This window comes from Lolium perenne, chromosome 6 (genome assembly GCF_019359855.2).
Source record: "Lolium perenne isolate Kyuss_39 chromosome 6, Kyuss_2.0, whole genome shotgun sequence".
Classification (NCBI taxonomy): Eukaryota; Viridiplantae; Streptophyta; class Magnoliopsida; order Poales; family Poaceae; genus Lolium; species Lolium perenne.
Genome location: NC_067249.2, coordinates 155,833,680 through 155,861,662, shown reverse-complemented (window position 1 = coordinate 155,861,662; position 27,983 = coordinate 155,833,680). Strand labels below are relative to the sequence as shown.

The 27,983-nt window shown below is 44.0% G+C and overlaps 1 long non-coding RNA gene across 1 annotated transcript; it reads left to right on the top strand.

Annotated features, from left to right (window-relative positions):
* Window positions 1-13: 13 nt before the first annotated feature.
* Window positions 14-27,729, top strand: LOC139832819 (uncharacterized). Its single transcript, XR_011747359.1, has 2 exons — window positions 14-666; window positions 26,185-27,729. It is a non-coding gene; the product is annotated as an uncharacterized lncRNA (long non-coding RNA).
* The last annotated feature ends 254 nt before the right edge of the window (window positions 27,730-27,983 follow it).

Sequence of the window (27,983 nt, the reverse complement as noted above, 5' to 3'; positions counted from 1 at the left end):
CCCCCCCCCCGCGCCGCCATCTCTCCCTTCCTCTCTTCATTTTCTTCTCAGACACCGAGCACCACCGCCACGGGTCCGCCATGGCGCCGCCGCTACGGGTCCTCCCGCGACGCGCCAAGACCACCAGAAGAAGCGCCATGCAGTACTTGTTCTCCACGACAGAGTAATCGAACCGTGGTGCCCTAAATCGAGCGGTTTTTCGCCGTTCCCCTCTCCGACCCGGCGGCGTTTTTCATCAATTTCGGCGAGTATCGTGCTCCTCCGGCCGAACCGACCTCGCCATCACGCTCGGGGTACAGTTGCGCATGTCCTGGACTTTCTCTACACCTCGATTGCTTCCTGGAACATCTTCTTGCTTTTGATGTCGTCCGCTTCCGCCGCAGAACGTCACCGCCGGTGAAGCTCCGACGACTCGCCGGCTACAGCACCACCGTCGTCCTGTCCGCGCCGACGAGGAGCATCCGAGGAACCCGTGCGCGCATCCTGGAGCGCCTGCAACGCCCGCTCGCCCGTGTTGTCCTCGCGGTGGTAACCGCCGTGCACGCGACGCGAGCGGCATGCCCTGCGCCGAGCACCTGTCGGGCGTGCGCGCAAGCTTCGCCACGGTATCATCCACGTCGGCATTCGGGCCCCACCCGTCAGCCTCGCTGGCTCGGTAACCTCGCGGTGAGAACCCCCCCCCTCGATCTGGATCTATTTCTTTTGCTCTTAGACCCCTGCCATGTTTAAATCTTAACCCGCAGCCCCTGACCCTGTCCGTTTTAAGAAAAATCCCCTGCATCTTTAGAAAACAAACCCGGGGTCCCTTCCCCTGGATGATATTAGTTTCAGGTCCTTTTCTATTTAAATAAAATCTAATTATCTATTTTTAAATACTAAAAACTATTTTGTTAATAATTTTTAAACCGTAACTCGAAATTAAAAGTGTTATATATCAATTTTGATCAGAAATATGTGATGACCATGATTAAGCCATCCATGCTTGCTATTGCATCATGCATCATACAATCTCGTGATAGTTTGTATTATCACCTAATATGGAACATATGGAATATGAGGGATACTATATAAATGTTGTCCCGGTTCCATTTAAATTTGAAGTAGCTCACCCCTGCCATGCTAATCAACACTTAACTTTGTCGGTAGAAATGCAACTCGAACCTAATAATTGTTTGTCCGGGGTTCCGACTCCAATTAATATGGATAAGTTGCATCGCATCATCGTTGCCATGTCATGCATGCCTGCATTTGATCATGCTGGATCTTGTTTATCCGTAGTAGTAAGACTTGCATACGTTGTGTGTTCAAGCTTTTGCTTCTGTCAACACCCGGATTTTTAAGTCCGGATGCCTATTATGTCATACATCGCAATCCCAGGAATATTGTTGTTGCGAGGCATAATAGTTAAGTATCACAGTCATCATTCATTACAAACCGTAATGTCTTACAAAATGGAATCACATTATCCATATTACACGAATAGTTGATCTATTGATCAACGAACAAACACAAGTTCATAGCGGAAGCGTAAAGATAAATGGACTCTCTAGTCCACAGGCCAACGCTTGACGTTAGAAGCTCCTAGTTGTGGTAGACGTCCTGCTGATCGTCATCCTCGTACTGCTGCTCGGCTTCATAGTCTAGCCATTTGAATAGCCAGGGACAAAGCCGTGAGTACTTTAAGTACTCGCAATCTAATACTAATGTAAGTACTAACATTGCTATTGAGAGTGTTCTAAGCTCTAAGGTTATTTGCATAAAGCCAATTTTAGTTTAGAAACATTTTAGTAAACAACTCCTCATGTGCTAACTAACTCAAGTGGGAACATTAGTGTCATTCCCACAACCTGTTGTGAATCAAAATCAAAGTCACCATTCAAGTTCAAATTCATAAGTCACAAAGATATAAATTCTGATGACGGAAACAGTATGGCCTTTCCAACTGTCCATAATCGCGGACGCGGCTATTCGAATAGGTTTACACTCTGTAGAGGTTGCACACTTGTGCCACAACATTTGATTACATCCGTCAGGGATAAACCCCGAATAGTCGTAACTCAGTACGCGGATCATCAACCGTTAACCTTTCACTTACACACCCTAGTATAGGCACCTCTCCCCATGAGCTTGGCCTCCCGGTGATAACCAACTGTTATCCCGGAGCTGCCTGAGGCTTGGCCGTACAATTCACCTCAATTCACGTCATTTCACTTTCAACGGAGGCAGCCTCGGCATAACCTCTATGACGCTTGTTCAGAGGGAACCCATACTAAGACACATAAATTTCCAGCTAAGCCTTACCCATAATCAGGTATTGTGGGGGTACGTACTCAAAAATTGGAATGGTATCGCATCCAACTCAATCATCAGTTTTTAGCCATTTCACCAAGTCAAATTCATGTCATATTCACCTTCAAAATCTTTCAATGGAAATGACTCGTCGTTCCAAGGTTTTCAACATCATCATTTCACAAACACATGTTCCCATCTAGAGTAGTCATTTTTAATTTAGCACTAGCATCTAGGTATGAGGGGTGCTAAGTACTTTGCTTTGCTTCTAGGCTAACTTTGATGCTCTTGTACTAATCCAATGCTAACCAAGTGAATCATGAATCAAAAAGTACTTTGATAAAACAAAAGTAAATAAAGCTTGTAAAGTAAAACTGGGAAATAGGATCATAAGCATAAAGTAAATGGGTAATGCCTTGCTCATGGTGAGCTTTGCACTTTGCAAGAGTATTATCTTGCCTTGGTTGGGGAATTGGTCAAAGTGGTCTTCTTCTCCTTGGAAGTAGACCTCCTCCTCCTCTTGATACTCCTCGGTACTAGCGTCTAAAATACGAATACGGGGTACACAATCATCATACCAAACTTATTTACTAAACTAGGCACACTCATGATGCACACAACTTAAACTAGCATCACACATTACTATTAAGTTGGTGGATGTGTTTTTCTTATTATTTAAGAAAAATAATTTCCTCTCATACTAAATTAGGTGTTACTTTTGATTACTTAGAGAAATAATTTCCTCTCATTATCTTATTAAGATTTAATTTCTCTCATGAATAATATATGACCTAGGTTGACCAAAGTCAACCTCTTCATACTTATCATTTAAGAAAATGATTTAAATGAGGTGAGCACCTCATACCTTTTAATCCTAACATGTATAGATTTAATATCATCAACAATTCATATGAGACCTATATGACCAGAGTCTTTACCTCATTTTGAATTGTTCATGACAAGATTTAAATGAGAGAAACACTCCCATATGATTTATTAATAGTTTTGACAATATCTTTGACTAGAAATAGCCATATAGTCCTTTAATTAAACTAGGCCATGATCATTCAAAGTAAGCATGGCATATTTTTGCAGAAACAATTAGTACAAGTGTAATGTGATTTATAGGAGTTGGAATTAACTTAAAAGCATTTATGGTTGATTTTTAATAATTATTCTAAGGCATAAAAGTCTCTGCCTTGTTTATTTTCCTACTTTAGTTCTATAAAAGATCTAGGGTTCAATCTAGTGGCATTGTGTAGATAAAATCCTAAGCTTTCCAAATATATAAAAATTGTAAAATTTGACCAAGTAGATTTGTCCCTATTAAATTTTAAAGTTGACATCAGATTGCATAATTCATCTATTCTGGATTTTTGAATTTGAAACAGATGGGCTGGCGGGAAAATAAACAGGCTGTGCAGAGAAGGAATGGATTGGGCCGGCCCAACTTCGCAGCGGGCCAGCTAACAAGGTGGGGACCACCTGTCTGTGGGCTGAGACGAGCGAAACGGTATGGGGAATAGTAGTCGTGCAATTAGAACGCGATCGCACGGTCGAGGGAGGGCTTCGTCTCCGGCGAGATGTGGACTTACTGGCGGTGGAGGTAGGGGGTCGAAGCGGCCGTCGAAGCTCCGGCGATCGTCGGAGTGGTGCGCCGCGACGTTGGAGTAGATGAGGAAGCTCCATGTAGCAGTGGCGTCGTCAGGGGCGTCCTCCTTCTCCGGCGAGCTTCGTGTACTGGCGGCGGCGATGAGCTTGCAATTGGGGCGGTGCTGTGGCTAATCGAGCGAAGTCAGGTGATGAGGAGAGGCTGTGTGAGGAGGGGAAGAGGATGGCGTGCTCAATTTGAGGAGCGGAGTGCTCCTTTTATAGTGGCGAGGTGAGACCGAGGCGCGGCGGTGAGGTCATCGTCGACGACGCGTCTACAGGGGTGGAGAGAGACTGGCGATGACGCGCGTGTGTTGGCGATGTCACTGCGGTCATGATGAGCTTGATTGCGGTGAAAACCATGCACAGACGAGGACGGGAGAGTGACACGAGCTCGCAGTACCCGCGGCGGAGGACGTCGACGAGGTCGTCGGCTACATCGTTCCCGCGGGCCAATGGCGATGTCTGGGTGGTTCCTGGTGACGTTGCGGAGCTGGTGGCGCAGAGAGACGAGGACGAGGTGACGCAGGCGAGCGAGGCGAGGCGTGCTCTGGGCGTGTCCGTGGCGGTCGCTGTGCGCGCACTGGCGTGCGTGTGCACGTCACTGGCACGTCTGGGCGCGTTGCGTTCCGGCGTGTCCAGTGCACCGCAGCGTCGACGACCGTGTCTGGCATGCTCAAGAGGTTGAGAGGGAGTGAGTTGGCAAGGTGGTGCATGGCTGAGGTGGGCAGAGAGAGAGATGGCATGATCATGTCCATGCCATGCCACGACATGGCATGTCCTGGTCAAATTGGTGACGAGTTCGTGTACCACTTCTTGTCTGGTGTGTTTGGCAAAGTCTAGAAGGGTCAATGGAGTACAGAGGATGACCTAGGGTTGAAGAGGAATGCCAAAATCTGCTGGACAAAGCAATGTCACTTGTTGACAGGTTTGTGCTCACCAGGTGTTTGTTTAAATGGCCGCAAGAACAAAACTTTCAAATTTTGAAATGATTTTTGGTGGAGTGTAAAGATATATTATTTGCAGTAGAATGGTGGTGGTGGTGGTCAAATTTGAAGTGTTTTGCAAAAATCCAAATTGCATATGATCTAACATATGCTTCATGGTCTCCACTTTGCTTGCTCACCATTTGAAATTGAGAAAGAATTTGGAGTGATGGTTTTGGGCAAAGTTGTTCACCTTGATGTTGTCTTGGATGAGGTGCAAAGAGTTGGCAAAGTGTAGATGGGAAATCTCTAAATAACAAGGCTCAAAGTGGGCATTAGGCTAAAAATACCACATGTGACCATAATCACATGTGAGCACAAATTTGTTTCAAATTTGATTTGAATTGAGTTTGATTGTTTCCAAAGGTGTTAATAAGTGTTTAGTATCCATTTACAACCATTGGTGCAAACCAAAATGGTCTAGATTAAAGATTTGTAAAAATGGCATAAGCCATATGTGTGTGTTGAATTGATTTTTATAATTTCTTTTCTATTTTCTTTTTCTTTGCATTTGGATGATCAAGTGATCATGGTTTGGGGTTTTAGAGTAAGGCTAAACACATAATCAAGCATCATGGCAAGAGCACACTCAAATAATTAATAAGGTGAGCTATATGCATAGTCCTATATGATGAGAAAAAGTTTTTGTTGGCTCTAATTTTTGGATTCTTGGAAACTCTCTCTTGTTTCTTTTATTGAAAACTTGGGATGTTACAAACCCTTCCCCCTTACAAAAGATCTCGTCCCGAGATCTAAAGAAAACTAGGTACTAAAGAGATCTGGGTATTCCTTCTTCATGTCTTCTTCGCGTTCCCAAGTGGCTGCTTCTTCGGTGTGATTGCTCCATTGAATCTTCAGGAACTTGATACTCCTGGTGCGGGTGGTCCTGAAAGCTTCTTCAAGGATGCGAATAGGCACTTCGCGGTATGTTAGATCCCTATTGATATCAATGGCTCTGTGGTCGATGTTCTTGAACACTTCGGTCTTCTCCGGCACTTCTAGGCACTTCCGAAGTAGTGAGATGTGAAACAAATTGTGCACAGCGAACATTTCTTCCGGTAGTTCAAGCTGATATGAAACTTCTCCTCGGCGACTCAAAACTTTGAAGGGTCCGACATATCTGGGGGCGAGCTTTCCACTGAGTTGGAATATCTGCATTCCTTTGAGGGGTGAGACTTTGAGATACACAAAATCTCCGATCTCGAATGTCATCTCTCGGCGTCTCTTGTCGGCGTAGCTCTTCTGTCTTGACTGGGCGGTCTTGAGGTACTCGCGGATCTTGTGCACCTTCTCTTCGGCTTCTCGGAGAATATCGGGGCCGAAGACTTGACTATCTCCGACTTCCGACCAGTTCAGAGGGGTACGGCATTTCCTTCCGTACAGGGCTTCAAAGGGGGCCATCTGTAAGCTGGCTTGATAACTGTTGTTGTATGAGAATTCTGCGTAAGGTAGGCAGTCTTCCCATTTGGATCCATACTCTAGCACACAGGCTCTCAACATATCTTCCAGTATCTGGTTGACTCTCTCGGTCTGTCCGTCAGTCTGGGGGTGATAAGCTGTGCTGAAATTCAGACGGGTTCCTAGTCCTTCATGCACTTTCTGCCAGAATCTTGAGGTGAATTGAGATCCTCTATCTGACACAATTGACTTGGGGGTTCCGTGCAGGCTGACTATTCTGGAGATGTATAACTCAGCTAGCTTTGGGCCTTGGTATGTGGTCTTGACGGGGATGAAATGTGCAACTTTGGTCAATCTATCAATAACTACCCAAATGGAGTCATTTCCTCTGCTAGATTTGGGCAATCCTGTGATAAAGTCCATACCGACAGAATCCCATTTCCACTCAGGAATCTGTAAGGGTTGCAACAGTTATGTGGGTCGTTGATGTTCTGCCTTGACTCGTTGATAGATATCACACTTGGCGATGTAGCTTCCTATCTCTCGCTTCATTCCGTGCCACCAGAATTGTTCCTTCAGGTCTTGGTACATCTTGGTTTCTCCGGGGTGAATGGAATACAGGGTGTCGTGAGCTTCCTTCAGAATGACTTGCTTCAACTCTGAATCTGACGGTACACACAGGCGTCCGTTGTACCAAAGAACTCCTTCTTCATCTATGGTGAATCCCGGTGCCTTTCCTGCAGCTATCTGACTCTTGATTCCGTCAATGCTGGCATTTCCCTTCTGGGCTTCTGTTATCTGGCTCATCAAGGTGGGTTGGAGCTCAATGCTGGTTAAGAATCCTTCGCTCACTAGCTCTAGTCTGAACTGTTCAAACTCTTGATACAGGTTGGGTTGCTCCATTGCGATCATGGAGTTCAACTGACACGGCAGTCTGCTCAAAGCATCCGCTACCACATTGGCCTTGCCGGGGTGGTAGTGAATTTCCATGTCGTAATCCTTGATTAATTCTATCCATCTGCGCTGTCTCATGTTCAGCTCCTTCTGGGTGAAAATGTACTTCAAGCTCTTGTGATCTGAATATATCTCGCATCGATTACCCATGAGGTAATGACGCCAAACTTTCAGGGCTAAGACTACGGCTGCTAACTCCAAGTCGTGAGTTGGATAGTTCTGTTCATGTTGCTTCAGTTGCCTTGATAGGTATGATATCACCTTGCCTCCTTGCATCAACACACATCCAAGACCAATCTTGGATGCATCACAATAGACATCGAATGGCTTGGTGACATCGGGCATGATCAGAATTGGGGCTGTGGTTAATCTGAGCTTGAGTTGTTGAAAGCTTTCTTCACATTTGTCAGTCCAGTCAAACTTCTTGTCCTTCTTCAACAGTTGAGTCATTGGTCTTGCGATGCTGGAAAATCCTTCAACGAATCTGCGGTAATATCCCGCTAATCCCAGAAATGCCCGGACTTCCGTCTGGGTGGTTGGGGCTTTCCATTCCTCAACGGTTTTGATTTTAGCGGGATCTACAGCAATCCCTCCTGCAGACAAGATGTGTCCCATGAATCCTACTTCCTTCAACCAAAACTCGCATTTGCTAAACTTGGCGTACAACTTGTGCTGCCTAAGGGTTTCTAGGACAACTTCCAAATGTTGCTCATGTTCTTCTTCTGATTTGGAGTAGATAAGAATGTCGTCGATGAAGACAACGACAAACTTATCCAGGAATTCCATAAAGATCTTATTCATGAGATTCATGAAGTAAGCGGGGGCATTGGTCAGTCCAAATGACATGATGTTGTATTCATACAATCCATATCTGGTGGTAAAGGCAGTCTTAGGAATGTCTGTTGAACGGATCTTCAGTTGATAATAACCTGTCCTCGGATCAATCTTCGAGAATACTTGGGCACCGGTCAGCTGATCAAACAGGTCTTCTATCTTTGGCAAGGGGTATTTGTTCTTGATGGTGACATCGTTAAGCTTACGATAGTTCGTAACCAAACGAGTGGCACCGTCCTTCTTATCCACAAACAAAACTGGTGATCTCCAAGGCGACGCACTTGGTCGAATCAGACCTTTGTACAGCATATCATCCAGTTGCCTCTTCAGTTCCACTAGCTCTGCGGGGTTCATGCTATAGGCTCTCTGGGCTATAGGTCCTGTTCCAGGGATTAACTTGATGATGAACTCGATATCCCGATCTGGGGGCATACCGGGTAGATCATCCGAAAACACATCAGGGTATCGACAGACGACCCTGATTTGATCCAGAGTTGGCTTGGCTACACTTTGGTTGCAGGTGAATTTTCTGGGTAGTTTTTCAGACACATGTTCTATTATTATTCCGGTGCTACTAGTCATGGTGATGGCCTTCTTGGCACAGTCTATCAATCCATGATGTTTCGCCATCCAATCCATACCCAGTACTACTTCCAATCCTTTTGTTCCCAGAACAATCAAGTTTGCATAAAAATCTATTTCATGAATTCAGATGGGTACATCTTTGCAAAATTTTCTAGCCTTAGTTGTTGCTCCAGGTATTTGAACTATCATGACATGTTTCAAGCTGATTGGTTGAATCTTACTAGTGCACACAAAATCTTCTGTAACAAACGAATGCGATGCTCCAGAATCAAACAACACTCTTGCTGGTATTGAGTTAACAGAGAACATACCCAGCACCACGTCTGGTGCTTCCTGGGCTTCCTCGGCGTTCATGTGGAAGAGGCAACCTCCACGGTTGTTCGGGTTGTTGGGGGCGAACTTCTTGCCGGTGGAGACACGGCGTTGCTGCTGAGCTGGTGCTGCGGGGTTGCCTGCGAGCTTGGCGAGCCTCTTGGGACACTCATTGGAGTAATGCCCCACTACACCACACTCATAGCAAGTGATGGTGGCCTTGTCTTTGGTCGCAACGGGGATGGCGTTGCTCCCAGTCCTTGGTGCGGTGTTGGTGTTGTTGTTGTTGTTGTTGTTGTTGTTGGGGGCTCTCGGCGGAGCGCGGTTGAAGTTGTTGTTGTTGTTGTAGTTGCTATTGTTGTTGTAGTGGCCTCCTGGCCGGGGTTTCCTCCACTCCGGTTCTGATAACCCGGACGTGACATCTGTGCATTGGGCTTGTTGTTCCTGGAGGCGAAGCCTCCGCTTGAGTTGGGGCGATACCTTGGGGCATTGCTGGGCCCACTCTGATTCATCATGCGGCGCTTGCGGTTCTCGCTGGCTTGGTGCAGTTTGCCCTCCATTTGGATGGCGGAGTCAACAAGGGCTTCGAGGTCGGCGAAGGGGATGTTGATCAACACAGTCTGCATCTCATCATGCAGTCCGTTCAAGAACCTTTCCTTCCTCTTTTCAGTAGTATCAGTCTCATCCGGGGCGTACCTTGACAGAGTTAGAAACTTGTCGCGGTATTCCACCACGGACATCCGGCCTTGCTTCAGTTCACGGAATTCATCTCTCATCTTCTTTATCAGACCCGGGGGCACATGGTACTTGCTGAACTTGAGCTTGAAATCTGTCCAAGTCATAAACTGTCCCGCGTTCATGGCACGGGTGCTTGTCCACCAAGCTCTTGCTGGTCCTGCTAAGTAGTGCGTGGCAAACAGCACTTTCTCATTTTCCTCAACTCCAGCTACTTCTAGATTGTTCTCCATAGTTTGGATTCAATCATCTGCATCAAGTGGTTCCTCAGTCTTGCTGAAAACAGGCGGGTTTGTGTTCTGGAAGTTCTTGAGCTTTGATCCTGGATGATCATGATGGCCTTGATTGTTGTTGGCAAGCTGTTGAAGTGCTGCAATGTTGGCTTGTCTTTCAGCTCTTTCGGCTTCTCTATCTTCCAGCATAACTTGCAACATTTGCATCATCGCGTCTTGAGTCGCGTTGCGAGTTGGAGGGGCCATCTGAGCATTGAGATAGATTATGTGATAAGAGGGAAATTTTCTATGGCTTGTTTTGTGTTTAAGTTCAAAGTTTAAAACTTGAAGTCTTTTCATGATGACACAAACATACATTCATTCATAACAAACAACACATATTACAAGCTAACACACTAAGGGTTTTAAGAACCCTTCTTCTCCAAGCTACGATACATGGGGCGGGATACAACTCACACCTACGATAGTGCACAAGTGAACTACTCATCATCTATGGCGATGTGGTCATCCTCTCCGGCGTCCAGGAACTCGTAGTCTTCCTCCTCGGTGTTCTCATCTTCTTCGAAGTCGTCGTCGTCACTCAGGAAGGCGCTTCCTCCCTGAATGTCTTCTCCTTCTTCCTCCATCTTCTTCATCTGCTCCTCCTGGTTCTTGACGGTGGCCTCAAGTGCTGCTATCTTCTCGCGGAGGCGAGTGATGGTGGCATCCTTCTTCGTACGCTGCTGGCGGAGGGTCCTGCGGTCCTTGGCGAGCATCTTGATGGCTTCGCCCTGCTGGATGATGTGGGCGTGAGTCTGGTTGGCGTACTCTCGAGCGCGGTCGAGGTCCTGCTGGGTGTGGTACAGGATGAAGTCGAGATGCTCCACATGGTGCTTTAGCGCCGGGTGGGGATGCATGTCCATGGGCTCTCCAGCGGAGTTACGCCTCGCGAGGTGAGAGAAGCGAGGGTGCTTGAGGGCCTCCCCACTCATCCCGCACAAGCGTGCGAGTCCCTCCTGAAGGGCGCGAGCAAGTCCGTCCAGCCAGTTGCTTTCTCTGAAGGAGAAGAGGATCCTCTCAGAAGTGGGAGGCTCCATCTTGCCCCTCAGGTCAGCGGTGATGATCCACTGCAGCTCGCCTCCTGGCTGGTCCGTGACCTGAACTCCGTGGAACTCCGGGTGCGGGCGATCAAGGTGATCGGAAAGGGCGTTGAGGTCGTGCTCAAAGATCAAGCTTCCCCCATTCCCGAGCTGGTAAAACTTCGTGTTCACGGGCTCCATCTGAAAGTGAAGGATTAAGTTAGAGAAGTGAACAAGTGTGGAAAAATTTTAGGTACATTTTTAAGGAAGAGCATGACTTCTTATTTTCCCAAAGAACTCAAGGAGAAGACAAAGACTAAGTTTTTCAGAAATACTTCATTTGTTTTTGAAACTAAATTTTTCAGAACGTCCATTTCTAACTAGGGTCTCCTAAGGTCAAACAATGGCTCTGATACCAACTTGTCAACACCTGGATTTTTAAGTCCGGATGCCTATTATGTCATACATCGCAATCCCAGGAATATTGTTGTTGCGAGGCATTATAGTTAAGTATCACAGTCATCATTCATTACAAACCATAATATCTTACAAAATGGAATCACATGATCCATATTACACGAATAGTTGATCTATTGATCAACGAACAAACACAAGTTCATAGCGGAAGCGTAAAGATAAATGGAATCTCTAGTCCACAGGCCAACGCTTGACGTTAGAAGCTCCTAGTTGTGGTAGACGTCCTGCTGATCGTCATTCTCGTACTGCTGCTCGGCTTCATAGTCTGGCCATTTGAATAGCCAGGGACAAAGCCGTGAGTACTTTAAGTACTCGCAATCTAATACTAATGTAAGTACTAACATTGCTATTGAGAGTGTTCTAAGCTCTAAGGTTATTTGCATAAAGCCAATTTTAGTTTAGAAACATTTTAGTAAACAACTCCTCATGTGCTAACTAACTCAAGTGGGAACATTAGTGTCATTCCCACAACCTGTTGTGAATGAAAATCAAAGTCACCATTCAAGTTCAAATTCATAAGTCACAAAGATATAAATTCTGATGACGGAAACAGTATGGCCTTTCCAACTGTCCATAACCGCGGACGCGGCTATTCGAATAGGTTTACACTCTGCAAAGGTTGAACACTTGTGCCACAACATTTGATTACATCCGTCGAGGATAAACACCGAATAGTCGTAACTCAGTACGTGGATCATCAACCGTTAACCTTTCACTTACACACCCTAGTATAGGCACCTCTCCCCATGAGCTTGGCCTCCCGGTGATAACCAACTGTTATCCCGGGAACTGCACAGGGATTGGCCGTACAATTCACCTCAATTCACGTCATTTCACTTTTAACGGAGGCAGCCTCGGCATAACCTCTATGATGCTTGTTCAGAGGGAACCCATACTAAGACACATAAATTTCCAGCTAAGCCTTACCCATAATCAGGTATTGTGGGGGTACGTACTCAAAAATTGGAATGGTATCGCATCCAACTCAATCATCAGTTTTTAGCCATTTCACCAAGTCAAATTCATGTCATATTCACCTTCAAAATCTTTCAATGGAAATGACTCATCGTTCCAAGGTTTTCAACATCATCATTTCTGAAAGATCGAGATGTCGCCTAGAGGGGGGGGTGAATAGGCAATTACAAACTCTTGCGGATTTGTCTTGTATGAATGCGGAATTAAACTATCGTTTAGTTTACAAGCACAAACCCTAAATATGCTAAGCTCAACTAAGTGTAACAATAGCAACTAGAGCTAAGCAAGATAGGCACAAGATATATGTAGCACAAGTGATAGCAAGATATATGTACTTCAAGCAAGATGGCTATTACAAGGAAAGAGAGCTCGGGTATAGAAATAACCGAGGCACGCGGAGACGAGGATGTATTCCCGTGTTCCCTTGCTTTGCAACAAGGTACGTCACGTTTGGAGGAGTGGAGGTCCCACGAAGGATTCCCCGCGCCACGAAGGCTCACCCTATTCTCCGAACCACACCCACGAAGGATAATGGCCCTTTCCTTATGGTTAGCTTTTCCTCCGCTCCGGAGATGGCAAGCTCCACAACCACTTCACAAGCTCCACGAAGGAGAAGCCCGGGCCCCTTCACAATCTTCCACGAAGAGATCACCGGGACACCAACCAAGCCAACTAGGAGGTCACCCTCCAAGAGTAACAAGCTCACGGTCTCTCACTCGAACAAATCGTGGTGGAGAGCTCAACACTATGCAATGATGCAAAGCAAGAACACCGGAGGTGTTCAAGTCCTTCACACTCAAATCCCACCAAAGCAACGAATGCTAGGATGAGATTGGAGAGGAAGAACAAGGGGGAAAGTCAACCAAAGACTCCAAGATCTAGATCCCAAGAGATTCCCTCACTTAGAGAAGAAACGGTTTGGTGGAAGTGTAGATCTAGATCTCCTCTCCCAAATCCTCAAATATGAGCAAGAACGGTTGGAGGAATCAAGGGGGAGAGCAAGTTCTTCAAATAGCAACAATGGAGGTGAGAGAATGGGAAGAACTAGTTGCTCAAGGTGGAAGAAGAGCTATTTATAGCATGGGAGCAAATAAAACTGTTGGGGGGAAAAAGACAAGAAAAACGGGCAAAAAAACTAGCCAGAAAACGGCCCAGCCGGCTGCCAGGCCGGCCGGCCGGATTTGGCGCTGATGCGGCCGGTGGCCCATCCGGCCGGACCGGCCCAAAGCCGGCGATCGCACAAAGTGCACGCGGGCGGCTGTAAGGCGATGAGCGCGTGGGCCGGTGGGGAGACCGGGTGGGCCGGGGGTGGCCGCCGGGCGGCCCGAAGGGAAACCGGCTCCTGGGCCGGAGTGGACCGGCGGCCCACTGGAGACCTCCCCCGGAAGGCACAAGCGGCCAGGCCGGTTTTGGCCGGGTGGGCCAGCGCGCGGCCCGGCAGGCCGGGCGGCCGACCGGCTGCCCCCCCCCCCATTTTTTTCGTTTTCCTTTTTATTCTTTTCCCACTTTCCTTTTTCTTTAATAACTAATGCTCCCGAACTCCGAATCGCATGAAACCAATTTTGTTTGGAAGATAACAACAAATGCTATCTTATGGAAAGTGAAAACCCAAGAATCTATAGGAGGGGATTTTATCATGAATATAAAAGGTACAACCTTATATTATGAATAACCGGTAAAATCACCCAACCTTGAAAACGCAATAGAAGATGCATGCGAACTCCGTTTTCGATGAACTTGGGCTTGTTGTAAAGCTAGCAACAAGCTCAAGAACCTCACACCGAGAAATACCAAGAAGCAATAAGAATGTGCAAAGTATGCAAATGATTGAGCTCCCTAAGACGATGTGATCAAGTTACCCAACCGAAAGCCCCTCTTAATAGTGCGGCTATCTATCCTATAATCCGGTCTCCCAACATCCACCTTGAGACCGGTAAAAGGAAAACCTAGCAAGGCCATAACTTTGCCTTGCGCATCCCGCTTGATCTTGATGATAACTCTTCAAGCTTCACTCAAGCCGAAATGCCTCTCTTGACCAATGTTGCTTCGTGACGACTCACAAATGCTCCCCCATACACTATGATGGGAAAGCTCCATTGATGCACATCTTCACAAGTCCATTATCATCAAATGGACGGCAAGCTTCAAGTATGTGATTCACTTGAGACGCTCATCTTGAACTTGCCGAACACAACCTTGTATCTTCACATACTCACATAAGATAGAGCATGGCTAATATTGAGTTCCACATAAGAACTTCATCTTCATTTCTTCTTATTGATCATCTCACATATATATATCTTCATACCGATGATCTTGATGCCAATACACAAGATATACCTTTATCTTCATGGAATCCATACTTGAATCCAACACATGGAGAGCAAGTAGTACCTATGGAATATTCCTTCATACAAACTCAATGAAAACATTAGTCCATAGGGGTTGTCATTAATTACCAAAACCACACATAGGGGCAATGTACCCTTACAATCTCCCCCATTTTGGTAATTGATGACAACCACAATAAGAGGGTTTATATAATGAATATTAGTGACAAGTACGCAACTTATCCGAGAATAAGTTGTATACAAGAGGTTGTATTTGATATGGTCAAGTAACACAAAGCTACTAGCCCATATCAAAACCGGCTCTACTCACACAACTACAACAAATGCAATGGATGTGAGTAGAACCAATATATATATAGAGAAAACTCCCCCACAATGTATGCACGTGTGATGAACATGAATTCATTGCATACATTGTCAAGATTAACCTTTGGGATAGTTTCCACTATATATATACAACCATGCAAGACATATAAATATGGAATGCATGAGAGGAAAAACACCTAAGCACAAACCAAACTTAAGTATAAAACCCCCATTCCCTTAAACCCTCTAAACTTCTCCCCCATTGGCATCGATTGTCAAAATGGGTGAAAAATTTAGAAGGCCAATATAATGTAAGTTCCTCCCCAAAGTGTGCACTTCTCATAATTTGAGTGGAATCAAGTGCACATATCCAATGATGAATACTTGAAGGAAGTCAAACTATATTGAAGATCAAAGATTGCATAAAGATAACATGGTGAAGTGAGCTTCAACAAATACAGCAAGCAAACAAGGATCCAATTGGACAAACAAAGATATCATGATAAGAGAGATATAGTGCTCTAAAAATAAGAAAGCTCCCCAAGGTTCGTGCACAATTTATAATGTTTGCATTTGAATACAATATGCACAAACATGGAATCCTCACTCCCTATATATCATTTAGAACACAACTAAAATAAAGAGAGTATGCTTATCAAGAACAACTTTAGTCCAATGATTACGAGATATGAGTGCATGAAGAAAATAAATAAACCAAGCACTCATAAATTTTCTTTACCAACCCATTAAAAACAAAAGGGGTAAAAAGATGGTCGGCAAAGAACAAGGATATCAAGATGATGGATTAACGCTTCTATGTATATGAGTTTCTAAAGTGGACAAAGTGATCCATAAAGAAACATGCACACACAAGAGGTTAACAAAATAGATAAGACAAGATATCCAAGATGAAGTCATAAAATATACCAAAGGATGTTTGCTTAAGAAGCATATATAGCCTATGGCTCCAATTTTCACTTATGGTATATATGAATGAACTTCAACCAAGTTAAACCTCAAAAACATCACAACTAACAATAAGGGAAGTAGAGCTAGTTGGAGTGTTTTGAGAAAGGCAACAAGTATCATAAATATGGATTTATTTCGCAATTTCATCAATATTGCACATAAGAGCTCTTTGAGGAATTGATATGCAATAAATTGCTAGAGGGAATATTTGGGTAGGTGAATCATATGATGTATATATATTTCCAACATATGCATCTTCTCAAATAACTCAAATGTACAATAAAAAGTTTTACTTTAAAAATGAGTTTTCAAGAACCGCAATATTTTTTGAAATAAATAACTTCATGCCAAGATACAACCTACAAGCGGTTGGATGCTATATGGGAATGCATGAATAGGATACTTGTTACCGAGATAGCAATGGCTTGATGTAGTAGATAAGAGTTCATCGATCATCCTAGCTTGACTCCAATTCTCATATGGTGACAACACCTTCCTTATAGATGAGACAAGCCTCCATTGCATCTCCAATGTACCTAAAACATTATTCAAGTACATCTTGGTCCCCAAACTTATTGGGTCCAACATGGTTAGACTAACCACAATATATAGGACACACTCCATATAAACATGTGCATATTTAGATGAAATTTGAATTTCATGCACATCTTAGCCATTTAGGATTTGATGGAGTATATCCTACATAATGGATCGAAAGAAGGCAAGCATGCTATAAATATAAATAAATTACATATAAGCACGCACAAAGACTTTTAAAGATCCAAGGAAGATATACTTTGGACAAAACACCAAAAGAATTGAATAAGGCATAGAGATTTCACAAAACAAATTTGTTGTCCAAATTATATCTAAGAAGCAAATCACAAAAGATTTGTTCAACAAAGTTCAACAAATGAACTAAGAAGAGACCATTGAGCATAAGGGATGAAATAAAGCAAACATGCTCAAAGATCTTATCTCATTCAACATATAAAGCATAGAAGAAGGAATGAGATAGCAAAACTCCCCAAAAGAGCAAGGTTCGAACAAATAAACCAAACCCTCACTTTTCACAATGGCACAATGTACCGTAAAGAAAAGGTATGTATTCCAAAACAAACACTTGATATGAATCAAGAGGATTTATTAAAAGATTTTTCAAAGGGACAAGGAAGACATATGGGAGCTACAAGGATTTGTTGGAAATAAAATAAGGCAATAAGAAGCAATCCAAGGTGAAGGTGATCCATAAATTCAACCACATATAAGGTTATCAATTGTCAAAGACAATGAGTATATTGGAAATAATTTCCGGTGGTGAATTGACAAAGATAGTAAGGATCAACTTCACAATAAAAGGCATAGGATAAGTATATAGAATTAAGCACTATGCACGGATGAAGATTCTTGATAACTTCAACTAGTCACACAATCACGCACGGCAATGATTAGAATAACTTGAAGCAAACGGTGTCCCAAATAAGATATAGAGATATGTATTTGAGGAAAAACCGCACCAAGAATTTCATATTCAAACAAGAGCCCACATGATGAGTAATAAAATATTTTTATTAGGAATGGAGCTTGTTTGAGCAAACATGCCACCTAGGAACAAGATAATTAAGAGCATCAACTCTAAGTGGCATAACCTCATATGTTCACATTTTCTAGGCTTGTGATATGTACAAAACATATTACTCCCCCATAATGTGATAAAACATATCTTCTAAATAAGAGGCAACTAAAATTCAACTAGAGATGATTAATGGATATTTAGAATTTGAATTTCTCATGAGTATGACACACCACATAGTGACTAGATAATCTTGCAATATCAATACTAAGTGGTGGTACTCATATACACACATTTTAAAGAAAGAGAGATGCACAAAGCATATCACTCCCCCAAAATGGGATGTTCCATTAATCACTTAAAAAAAGAGCCAAATAAGATATCATCAAGATGCATTAGGCTCAAAACAATACACAAGTATATGATGAGTCAAACAAACATACTTGAATACACAATATAGGCAAGTAAGACACAACACATACATACACATATTTGGTACAAAACCAAACATGCAAAGGGGCAAGTAACTTACAATAAACATGAAGAGTTGAAGTATAAGTTACCGCAAAGAGGAACATTGGATATAAGATATAGATGATAATCCATATGACTTGGCTTGGTAAAAATATAATATATGAAGATCCCTTAATTCTTCATGAAGTAGCCAAGTCTCCAATGACCTCCATTTGTACCTATTGATCAAGTTTGAGATTGTTGGTCCCCAACCAAGTTGGGTCCTAAGAGGTTAGTCACAATAGGCTTGGCAACCCAAATGGTTCTTTTCTTGAAACCACTTTGAGTTCCAACATACTTGGCAAACACATTGCCATCCTTATCCTTCCCTAGAGAATAATCATCATCAACAATTATAGGGTTAGATAAGGTACCACCTAAGCAAGAAGAAGCAAAGTGCCCCTTCTCACGGCATAAGTAGCAAGTGTTCCCCTTTCTCTTCTTTATTGATTTCTTCTCTTGGGGAACAATATCTTGATTCTTCTTGGGAAGTGGCCTATCTTCAACTTGAGGTCGAGCATGAGCTTGACCTTTACCTTGTGGCCGTTTCCCTTGTTGTTTCTCACTCAAGTGCTTCTTCTTCTTCAATGGGCATGATCTAACATGATGCCCTTCAACCTTGCACTTGAAACAAACCAACTTGGCCGGATCCTTGACTTTGTCTTGGCCCTTCTTCTTGTTGCTCTTGCTCTTGGACTTGTTCCTGTTATTGGAGTTGAATCCAAGTCCACTCTTGTCATTGGGGGATTGTTGCACACTTAGCATCTTGTCAAGTGCGGATTTCCCTTCATGACGCTTTTCCAAGTCTTTCTTTAAAGAAAGGACTTGGGCCTCGAGCTCTTTGATTTTATCTACATGGTTAGTAGAAATACAAGTACTAGAGGAAGTAGAAGCTTCATTGTTAGAGCAACAAGGCAAAGTGAGTAATCCAACACAAGGTGTATCACTAGTTTGACTAGATGGATTACAAGGACTAGCACATGGCAATATAACATTTGTAGTAGAGATTGTGCTAACATCCATATGAGGCTCACAAGATCTTACCTTAGTAATACTTGCCTCATGAGCTAACTTTAGCCCATCATAGGAAATTAGAAGATCATCATGAGAGCTTGAGAGCTTTTTATGATTTTCTTCCAATTCCCTATAATTGCTAGTTAGCAACTCAAGTTGAGCCCTTAGCTCAACATTCTCCTTTAAGGTCGATGCTTCACAAGAATTAGAGTTAGTAGCACAAGCATCAACAATAGTTTTCTCATTTTCATGCATATAGGATTCAATTTTTTGTGTAAGCATGAAATTAGCATGCTTCTCATCTTTTAGCTCACGCTTGAGGAGAGTGAATCTCATTTCCCCATTTTCAACATGGGATTCCAACTCCACTATGGTTTCCCTATATTTATTCAAGGTATCCATAGAGTGTTCGAGATAAGCACGAGCTTCTTTATTACCACGAAGAGAAGCATATACCATTGCCATATCATGCACCAAGATATTATGTTCTTCATCATTATCATCATCATCACTCTCATCATTAGAGGATGTGTTAGGAGTCAAAGTAGGAGATACCTTTGGTCCATTTGCCATAAGGCACATGTGCATACCGGAGGATGAAGATGAAGATATTCTTGAATCCTCATTTGAAATCATGTCTTGATCTATAGAGTGTTCGGTTTCCTCTACAATGTTAGTCAACAAGCAACTAGAGGAAATAGAAACATTTTGATTATGGGAGCAAGACAAGGCAAGCATATCCTCATGAGATCTATGTAAGCAATTTACACATGATATGCAAGGACTATCAACACAAGCATGTAGATTATTTTCAATGCAAGATGTGTTTAAGTCCAAAGAGGAAACATTGCAATGAGATAGAGATGAAGAGTCATCACTATTGAGCACAATATCAACATTGCAATTTCCCTCACCACTCACTATATCATTACCTTGTGTCTTGCAACACGTTGGTGAAGTGGAAGAAGATGATGACTCATCACGGCCGGAGGTGGAAGCAACTTGGAGCTCTTCATGATGTGAAGAAGAAGAGAGCTCCTCGGAGTCACCACCGACCAAATGAGAAGTGGATCCACCAAACATTTCCTTAAGCTTGATCCACATCTCATGAGACGACTTTCGCTTTATATATATCAAGAACCTACGAAAATCGGGTCTCAAGGAGAATAAAAGCTCATTAGATACTTGAGCTTCAAGATGTAAGTTTTTCTCATCCTCTAAAGATAGATTTTGAGAATCCATCGGAGGAGAAAAACCGACATCTAGAAATTGCTCTATATGTGGACACAAGGTCCGAAGATTACAAAGCAAGCAATTTCGCCACAAAAGATAATTTGTGCCATTAAAGATAATTGTGTCATTGTGCACTATACTAGCCGACATCTTTACTCTCAAGGCGGTGAAGCCTAAAACAAGGAGAGACCTTGCTCTGATACCAATTGAAAGATCGAGATATCGCCTAGAGGGGGGGTGAATAGGCAATTACAAACTCTTGCGGATTTGTCTTGTATGAATGCGGAATTAAACTATCGTTTAGTTTACAAGCACAAACCCTAAATATGCTAAGCTCAACTAAGTGTAACAATAGCAACTAGAGCTAAGCAAGATAGGCACAAGATATATGTAGCACAAGTGATAGCAAGATATATGTACTTCAAGCAAGATGGCTATCACAAGGAAAGAGAGCTCGGGTATAGAAATAACCGAGGCACGCGGAGACGAGGATGTATTCCCATGTTCCCTTGCTTTGCAACAAGGTACGTCACGTTTGGAGGAGTGGAGGTCCCACGAAGGATTCCCCGCGCCACGAAGGCTCACCCTATTCTCCGAACCACACCCACGAAGGATAATGGCCCTTTCCTTATGGTTAGCTTTTCCTCCGCTCCGGAGATGGCAAGCTCCACAACCACTTCACAAGCTCCACGAAGGAGAAGCCCGGGCCCCTTCACAATCTTCCACGAAGAGATCACCGGGACACCAACCAAGCCAACTAGGAGGTCACCCTCCAAGAGTAACAAGCTCACGGTCTCTCACTCGAACAAATCGTGGTGGAGAGCTCAACACTATGCAATGATGCAAAGCAAGAACACCGGAGGTGTTCAAGTCCTTCACACTCAAATCCCACCAAAGCAACGAATGCTAGGATGAGATTGGAGAGGAAGAACAAGGGGGAAAGTCAACCAAAGACTCCAAGATCTAGATCCCAAGAGATTCCCTCACTTAGAGAAGAAACGGTTTGGTGGAAGTGTAGATCTAGATCTCCTCTCCCAAATCCTCAAATATGAGCAAGAACGGTTGGAGGAATCAAGGGGGAGAGCAAGTTCTTCAAATAGCAACAATGGAGGTGAGAGAATGGGAAGAACTAGTTGCTCAAGGTGGAAGAAGAGCTATTTATAGCATGGGAGCAAATAAAATTGTTGGGGGGGAAAAGACAAGAAAAACGGGCAAAAAAACTAGCCAGAAAACGGCCCAGCCGGCTGCCAGGCCGGCCGGCCGGATTTGGCGCTGATGCGGCCGGTGGCCCATCCGGCCGGACCGGCCCAGCAGCCGGGCGACTGCACAGTGCACGCGGGCGGCTGGTAAGGCGATGAGGCGCGTGGGCCGGTGGGGAGACCGGCTGGGCCGGGGTGGCCGCCGGGCGGCCGGAGGGAAACCGGCTCCTGGGCCGGAGTGGATCGGCGGCCCACTGGAGACCTCCCCCGGAAGGCACAAGCGGCCAGGCCGGTTTTGGCCGGGTGGGCCGGCGCGCGGCCCGGCAGGCCGGGCGGCCGGCTGCCCCCCCATTTTTTTCTTTTTCCTTTTTATTCTTTTCCCACTTTCCTTTTTCTTTAATAACTAATGCTCCCGAACTCCGAATCGCATGAAACCAATTTTGTTTGGAAGATAACAACAAATGCTATCTTATGGAAAGTGAAAACCCAAGAATCTATAGGAGGGGATTTTATCATGAATATAAAAGGTACAACCTTATATTATGAATAACCGGTAAAATCACCCAACCTTGAAAACGCAATAGAAGATGCATGCGAACTCCGTTTTCGATGAACTTGGGCTTGTTGTAAAGCTAGCAACAAGCTCAAGAACCTCACACCGAGAAATACCAAGAAGCAATAAGAATGTGCAAAGTATGCAAATGATTGAGCTCCCTAAGACGATGTGATCAAGTTACCCAACCGAAAGCCCCTCTTAATAGTGCGGCTATCTATCCTATAATCCGGTCTCCCAACATCCACCTTGAGACCGGTAAAAGGAAAACCTAGCAAGGCCATACCTTTGCCTTGCGCATCCCGCTTGATCTTGATGATAACTCTTCAAGCTTCACTCAAGCCGGAATGCCTCTCTTGACCAATGTTGCTTCGTGATGACTCACAAATGCTCCCCCATACACTATGATGGGAAAGCTCCATTGATGCACATCTTCACAAGTCCATTATCATCAAATGGACGGCAAGCTTCAAGTATGTGATTCACTTGAGACGCTCATCTTGAACTTGCCGAACACAACCTTGTATCTTCACATACTCACATAAGATAGAGCATGGCTAATATTGAGTTCCACATAAGAACTTCATCTTCATTTCTTCTTATTGATCATCTCACATATATATATCTTCATACCGATGATCTTGATGCCAATACACAAGATATACCTTTATCTTCATGGCATCCATACTTGAATCCAACACATGGAGAGCAAGTAGTACCTATGGAATATTCCTTCATACAAACTCAATGAAAACATTAGTCCATAGGGGTTGTCATTAATTACCAAAACCACACATAGGGGCAATGTACCCTTACAATTTCACAAACACATGTTACCATCTAGAGTAGTCATTTTTAATTTAGCACTAGCATCTAGGTATGAGGGGTGCTAAGTACTTTGCTTTGCTTCTAGGCTAACTTTGATGCTCTTGTACTAATCCAATGCTAACCAAGTGAATCATGAATCAAAAAGTACTTTGATAAAACAAAAGTAAATAAAGCTTGTAAAGTAAAACTGGGAAATAGGATCATAAGCATAAAGTAAATGGGTAATGCCTTGCTCATGGTGAGCTTTGCACTTTGCAAGAGTATTATCTTGCCTTGGTTGGGGAATGGGTCAAAGTGGTCTTCTTCTCCTTGGAAGTAGACCTCCTCCTCCTCTTGATACTCCTCGGTACTAGCGTCTAAAATACGAATACGGGGTACACAATCATCATACCAAACTTATTTACTAAACTAGGCACACTCATGATGCACACAACTTAAACTAGCATCACACATTACTATTAAGTTGGTGGATGTGTTTTTCTTATTATTTAAGAAAAATAATTTCCTCTCATACTAAATTAGGTGTTACTTTTAATGACTTAGAGAAATAATTTCCTCTCATTATCTTATTAAGATTTAATTTCTCTCATGAATAATATATGACCTAGGTTGACCAAAGTCAACCTCTTCATACTTATCATTTAAGAAAATGATTTAAATGAGGTGAGCACCTCATACCTTTTAATCCTAACATGTATAGATTTAATATCATCAACAATTCATATGAGACCTATATGACCAGAGTCTTTACCTCATTTTGAATTGTTCATGACAAGATTTAAATGAGAGAAACACTCCCATATGATTTATTAATAGTTTTGGACAATATCTTTGACTAGAAATAGCCATATAGTCCTTTAATTAAACTAGGCCATGATCATTCAAAGTAAGCATGGCATATCTTTGCATAAACAATTAGTACAAGTGTAATGTGATTTATAGGAGTTGGAATTAACTTAAAAGCATTTATGGTTGATTTTTAATAATTATTCTAAGGCAGAAAAGTCCCTTCCTTGTTTATTTTCCTACTTTAATTCTATAATAGATCTAGGGTTCAATCCAGTTGCATTGTGTAGATAAAATCCTAAGCTTTCCAAATATATAAAAATTGTAAAATTTTACCAAGTAGATTTGTCCCTATTAAATTTTAAAGTTGACATCAGATTGCATAATTCATCTATTCTGGATTTTTGAATTTGAAACAGATGGGCTGGCGGGAAAATAAACGGGCTGTGCAGAGAAGGAATGGATTGGGCCGGCCCAGCTTCGCAGCGGGCCAGCTGACAAGGTGGGGACCACCTGTCTGTGGGCTGAGACGAGCGAAACGGTACGGGGAATAATAGCCGTGCGATTAGAACGCGATCGCACGGTCGAGGGAGGGCTTCGTCTCCGGCGAGATGTGGACTTACTGGTGGCGGAGGTAGGGGTCGGAGCGGCCGTCGGAGCTTCGGCGATCGTCGGAGTGGTGCGCCGCGACGTTGGAGTAGATGAGGAAGCTCCGTGTAGCAGTGGCATCGTCAGGGGCGTCCTCCTTCTCCGGCGAGCTTCGGGTACTGGCGGCGGCGATGAGCTTGCAATTGGGGCGGTGCTGTGGCTAATCGAGCGAAGTGACGTGATGAGGAGAGGCTGTGTGAGGAGGGGAAGAGGATGGCGTGCTCAATTTGAGGAGCGGAGTGCTCCTTTTATACTGGCGAGGTGAGACCGAGGCACGGCGGTGAGGTCATCGTCGACGACGCGTCTACAGGGGCGGAGAGGGACTGGCGATGACGCGCGTGTGTTGGCGATGTCACTGCGGTCATGATGCGCTTGATTGTGGTGAAAACCATGCACAGACGAGGACGGGAGAGTGACGCGAGCTCGCAGTACCCGCGGCGGAGGACGTCGACGAGGTCGTCGGCTACAGCGTTCCCGCGGGCCAATGTCGATGTCTGGGTGGTTCCTGGTGACGTTGCGGAGCTGGTGGCGCAGAGAGACGAGGACGAGGTGACGCAGGCGAGCGAGGCGTGCTCTGGGCGTGTCCGTGGCGGTCGCTGTGCGCGCACTGGCGCGCGTGTGCACGTCACCGGCACGTCTGGGCGCGTTGCGTTCCGGCGTGTCCAGTGCACCGCAGCATCGACGACCGTGTCTGGCATGCTCAGGAGGTTGAGAGGGAGTGAGTTGGCAAGGTGGTGCATGGCTGAGGTGGGCAGAGAGAGAGATGGCATGATCATGTCCATGCCATGCCACGGCATGGCATGTCCTGGTCAAATTGGTGACGAGTTCGTGTACCACTTCTTGTCTGGTGTGTTTGGCAAAGTCTAGAAGGGTCAATGGAGTACAGAGGATGACCTAGGGTTGAAGAGGAATGCCAAAATCTGCTGGACAAAGCAATGTCACTTGTTGACAGGTTTGTGCTCACCAGGTGTTTGTTTAAATGGCCGCAAGAACAAAACTTTCAAATTTTGAAATGATTTTTGGTGGAGTGTAAAGATATATTATTTGCAGTAGAATGGTGGTGGTGGTGTTCAAATTTGAAGTGTTTTGCAAAAATCCAAATTGCATATGATCTAACATATGCTTCATGGTCTCCACTTTGCTTGCTCACCATTTGAAATTGAGAAAGAATTTGGAGTGATGGTTTTGGGCAAAGTTGTTCACCTTGATGTTGTCTTGGATGAGGTGCAAAGAGTTGGCAAAGTGTAGAAGGGAAATCTCTAAATAACAAGGCTCAAAGTGGGCATCAGGCTAAAAATGCCACATGTGACCATAATCACATGTGAGCACAAATTTGTTTCAAATTTGATTTGAATTGAGTTTGATTGTTTCCAAAGGTGTTAATAAGTGTTTAGTATCCATTTACAACCATTGGTGCAAACCAAAATGGTCTAGATTAAAGATTTGTAAAAATGGCATAAGCCATATGTGTGTGTTGAATTGATTTTTATAATTTCTTTTCTATTTTCTTTTTCTTTGCATTTGGATGATCAAGTGATCATGGTTTGGGGTTTTAGAGTAAGGCTAAACACATAAGCAAGCATCATGGCAAGAGCACACTCAAATAATTAATAAGGTGAGCTATATGCATAGTCCTATATGATGAGAAAAAGTTTTTATTGGCTCTAATTTTTGGATTCTTGGAAACTCTCTTGTTTCTTTTATTGAAAACTTGGGATGTTACAGCTTCTTCCCGGATAGGATCACAAAGTGTTGATGTGAGATACGATGAGTTCTCCGACAAGTTCTTCTGCAGCTTTTCACAGGCGAGCTCTCCCTCTTCACCTATTTTACATTTTGCTCTCTCTCGCACTGCTATCCTTATGTTGCGATTCTTTATCGAGTCACGTGTCCTATTCCACTTGTTTACTATAATAATCCTATATGTATCATTCCTCACCCATAGTCGTTACTTGATGTTTGAGCCTTGCGAGTCGTAGGCGTGTTTAGGATCTGTTGTTTATCTCGATCTGTTATCGGGATATGTTGGGTTGTTGGGAGGTTATCACATGCTATATCAGTTGTTGGAGATACACATGCTTTACTTTAATGTTAACAACTCAAATTGTAAGCAGAGGCATCTGTGAGCCCCGTTGCGAAAGCATCGGAACTTTGACTCACTAATGTCCCCTAGGACCTGAGTTCTTCTTATCTGTTCCGAGACTGAGCGCTCTAACCACACGTGGGTATGCTTACCGGGTCTCCCCTTGACCCACTGCCAGAATCTACAGCTTTGTCCAGTGGCCACAATTAGTTTGAAGGTTGTTTGTTTCTCCCGGACGTGCAAGCATGTTTCTTTGTGGTCAGGTGATATGATGTTACTTTTGGGGAAGCCATGCTTGCCTTTTATCCCCGTTGTCTCTTTCACGTCTGTAGGTGCGGCACGTATTGTTAAGAGGTCATCCGCTAGTGGGCTCTAATCCTTTTTAGCCGTCCTCGCAATAGCTAGGTCCGCGTCGGAGTTTCGATCGGGCTCCGAAACGGGTTAACTTAGTTAGGTGGATTCCTGGACATTGTTGTCATGAAGGAGAGTGCGAGTCGTGATATCCATCTGTCGCAAGTGGGTTGAGCGTGCGTGTGGGCACATTTGGGCACCCCTGCAGGGTTACAATCTTATCGATAAGCCGTGTCCGCGGTTATGGACGACTTGGAATTGTATAGCTTAATCATAGAATAACTTACACCTTATACTTGTTGTTAATAATCTGGTAATAACTTGCGTAGTAATATAGCATTACAGTATTTATCTGTTACCTTGTGCGCTCTATTATCTTCTCTGATTAGACGGATGTTGTAGCGTGTCTCTATTGGTTATAGTTTTGCTGCCGCTAAACCTACCATATAGCCCCAGGCGATATATTCGCCCGGCGAGCATAGCCATTTCTAGTCTCGCTAAGTATGTGCCGGAGTTCGTTCCTTGGTACTTACTCTCGCTTTTTCTCTTTCTCTTCTGTTTCCTCCCTTTTGTCGGCAACCGATGACCCGACTTCGACAGGTACGAGATGACGATGTTAGCAAGGTTACCCTTCCGGCTTGGCCTGGGCAGGGTTATGGACGCCACTGGTTATCTTCAGTACTCTTATTCCAATTTGTATCTTATCCGTACTCGGACGCATTCGATCTTTTGTATGATTTGGATCTTTGTATTGTATATTTGTATCTTGACTCGTTGGAGTCGTTGTTGTAATATATGTTTCTTGTGGGCTCTATTGTAATTCTGTTGTAATGTTACCGCTCGTGTTAATTCCTCTGGCATCACGTGTGTGACTTGTCGCGCACGTCGTGTCGGAGGGCGTCTCAAAATCGATATCGTGCGGATTTCGGCGGGATCGCTGGAATCCTCATGATACTGGTTCCGGGTCGTCACAGCCTCCTTCACCAAAGTCTTCCACTTCTCCTTGTTTATGCCCACAGGAGTGCCAGCCTTCGCCCAATCAACTTCTTGGCCGCTAGCAGCGACCAAGGCAATTGTTCCTTTGACTCCG